The sequence below is a fragment of the Lampetra planeri genome, chromosome 27 (genome assembly GCF_965212315.1).
Source record: "Lampetra planeri chromosome 27, kcLamPlan1.2.h2, whole genome shotgun sequence".
Classification (NCBI taxonomy): Eukaryota; Metazoa; Chordata; class Hyperoartia; order Petromyzontiformes; family Petromyzontidae; genus Lampetra; species Lampetra planeri.
The window spans coordinates 8210678-8214327 of record NC_136133.1 but is presented as its reverse complement, the minus strand read 5'-3'; the positions used below and the strand labels follow the sequence as shown (position 1 = coordinate 8214327).

Genomic DNA, 3650 nt, shown 5'->3' with positions numbered 1-3650 from the left:
CTGGTCTCTTGACTTCTCGTCTGCGTTACACAAAATCAACTTGAGCTCACTCACCCATTCGGTAAAGCCACCATTCATCCGTCCACTCGACCACTCCTTCACCCACACACTCACACGCTCACCACTCACGCACTTGCTCACCCACCCACTCACTCATTCACCCACCCACTCACTCATCCACTCCTTGACTTAACCACTCACTCAAACGCTAGCTCACTCACCAGTCACTCGCACTCACGCACCCCCTCACCCACCCGCTAACACTCAATCATTCGTCCACCCACTCACTCACCCACTCGCTCGCTCATCCACTCCTTCACCCACCCACCCACTCAACGCTCACTCACCACTCACGCACGCACTCGCTCGCTCACCCCCTCAATCACCCACCCACTCGCTCAATCACCCACTCCTTCACCCACCCCTTCACCCACCCACTCACTCAACGCTCACTTACCACACACTTAATCGCTCACCCACCCACTCACGCTCACTCATTCACTCACCCACTCACTCTTGTAAATTAAACTCATTCCGATATCTTGAGGTTTCACCTGTAGGTCAAACAAAACAAACTTGCACTTGAATCTTGTTGTTGGGGGCTCTCGTATCAGAAATCTTTGCCTGCGGTATCTTGCGTGACGCCACAGTGTTTATTGCGGTGTTTACCTCGTGGGGTTCGGACCCGCGTATACAGGGGGATGAATGAGTGGATTGTCGAATGCATTAATGAATAAATGAGAGAGAGAACACCATTGGAACCTCATTTGCCAGTAGAAAAATATGAGAATTTTTTTTTTACCATTTTATCTGGCAACAAAACTGACACATTTTTTACAAGGAGTCATGTTTGCATAGACCACAATACCTGCAGTCGTAATACAAACAAAAACATAACTCTGATAATGTATGCACTGTCCTTGAAGTTGATTGGTCCACACCGGAGACAGCTTTCCTTAGAGCCTAGTCTCACATGGTGTTGGAACAGATGACGCCAAAAGGTGCACAACTCAAAGACAATGCACCATCAAAGTATGAGAGTTCGGGGCAAGCATTTAGACCATTGGAACCTCATTTGCCAGTAGAAAAATATGATAATTGGTTTTTTACCCTTTTATCTGGCAACAAAACTGAGCCTTTTGGCGTCATCTGGTCTAACACCATGTGAGACTGGGCTCTAAGGAAAGCTGTCTCGGATGTGGACCAATAAAACTTCAAGGACAGTGTATACATTATCAGAGTTATGTTTTTTGTTTGCATTACGACTGCAGGTATTGTGGTCTATGCAAACATGACTCCTTGTAAAAAATGTGTCAGTTTTGTTGCCAGATAAAAGGGTAAAAAAACAATTATCATGAGAAAGAGAGCTTTACATATTTAAGTGCGTAGTACCTTGCGATGACACGTGGCCCAGAAACGTGGTCATGAGAACTTCCCAAACAATGCAAAAAATTAACCCGTAAAAACAAAGTTTTTCACTATAAATCCTTTATATGCGTGGCGGCTAGAGTCCTCTCGTCCTCTGGCTTGAGATGGCTGCCACCTATGGGTCAGGTGATTGCCTGCCACCATTAAGCAATTGGTAATTAAATAATAATAAAAATTCCTCAAAAGTGTAAAATTTTGGAAAAAAAATTTCACGAAAATTAATTGTCACGCACAACGAGTATGTGTGGAAAATGTCAGCTCGATTGGATCACGGGAAGTGGGTTAAAAAACTACCGAAACATTTGCACTGTCGTAAGCGCGCAAGCAAGCAAGTGAACTTAACATAAAGGATTTTATTAAAAAATCGCGACGAAGGTGGGATTCGAACCCACGCGTGCAGAGCACAATGGATTAGCAGTCCATCGCCTTAACCACTCGGCCACCTCGTCTCACACACTCACACACGCAAGCACATACAACCAGAACCAGGATGAAGACTTGCACGCACATACATACAAACAGACTCCCCCCCCCCACACACACACAGTCATACTATGATTTTTTCCTAAAAAGTGTAAAATTTTGGATTTTTTTTCACGAAAATACATTGTCACGCACAACGAGTCTGTGTGCAAAATGTCAGCTCGATTGGATCACGGGGAGTGGGTAAAAAAACGACCGAAAGATTTGCACGGTCGTAAGCAAGCGAACTTAATATAAAGGATTTAAAAAAAAAACTGAGGTGGCTATGCGCGACAATCCACGTGGGCTTAAAGTGAGCATCGGACCGACCCCCACGCTGGGATGGATTTCACCGAACCGCAACTGAGATCCCTTCAAGAATATATTGTTTTGGGACCTTGTTTTTGCCAGTATCAAAGTATGAAAAAACAAGAATCGGTTTTACACTTTCTGGCGATCAAATAGTCGTGTTCAGATGTTCAAACACCCACCAGAACCCTTTTTTGCACGCTTTTTATTAACTCACTCTGTTCTGTTGTTGTTGTTGTCGTTGTTGGTGTTGTTGTCGTTGTTGTATCCTCAAATCTTGTAACTCAATTTTAACCCACTTCCCAATGTGGTATCGACTGCAAACTTGGTAGACTTATTCCATACTGATGACAATACTATAATATATCATAAAAATAACAAATATAAATGTTTTAAACATTATTTTTTATATGTTATGTTTCGGCTTGGGTCTAATTGTCCACGGGTCAACTGACGTTGGCTGTAATTGGCCACGGTCCCTTACTTCCTGGAGTCGTGGAGTTCTTTCATTACTAGTACGGTACATTTCATAAAAGCGTGTTTTTAAAACGTTTTTTAATATTACTTATACTGGTAGGAACCTCCTGGTTACACCAGCCCACAGGGGATTATTGTGTCCGTCCGTCGTGCAGGGAGGGGCTGGTTGGGGAGGGAGGGGCTGGGTGGGGAGGGGAGGGTTGGGAGGGGCTGGGTGGGGAGGGCAGGGTAGGGAGGGGCTGGGTGGGGAGGGGAGGGTGGGGAGGGGCTGGGTGGGGAGGAGAGGGCTGGGTGGGGAGTGGGAGAGGTGGGGCTGGGTGGGGAGGGGCTGGTGAGTCTATAGTTCCTGTGAGTCTAGAGTTCGCCGTGTGAGTCTATGGATCTCTGTGCAAGTCATTGCCCACCGGGCTGAGACACTCATCTCACTACGCTCGAGTACCCAGGGACAACCACAGCTGTTCGGTCGCAACCCGGATTCGAACCATCAGCGGTGGGTGGTGGCCCAGCGTCTCCAATACGACCGTCAACGAGCCGTGCCCCTGAGAGACAGACCCTGACCCAAGGATCGAACCCAGACTCAGAATGTCCCGAGTAGCCAGAATTTCTCACGACGGTTTACGACCAACAATACAAACAACTCGTAAAGCACCGATTCATGGGTCAGTGAAGGGACACCGATAAGGTGGGTAAAGAGAGGGAGGAGGGGGGGGCTCCCACCCCACGTCTCCCCCCACCCCTGACACCTCGGACGCACGGCCAAGGTCGTGGCGTGCGGTGGGGAGAGGAGGTTTTGGTGACGCAAGGAAGGGGCCTGCAAAGCCCCATCATCAGCGGTTCCGACGTAATATTTACTTGTTATTAACTAAAAACTATTCATACTCTTTGGTTCTTTCGGTAAAGTCACGTAGGTAGAAATAAAATAAATCACGTTTCGATCGCAACGCAAGCAATCGTCATCAGGTGAGACAACCACG

The 3650-nt window shown here is 46.9% G+C and overlaps 1 non-coding gene across 1 annotated transcript; it reads right to left on the bottom strand.

The window, feature by feature from the left end:
- Nucleotides 1–1795: 1795 nt before the first annotated feature.
- On the bottom strand, nucleotides 1796–1877 carry TRNAS-GCU (transfer RNA serine (anticodon GCU)). Its single transcript has one exon. It is a non-coding gene; the product is annotated as a tRNA-Ser (tRNA).
- Between the last annotated feature and the right edge of the window lie 1773 nt (nucleotides 1878–3650).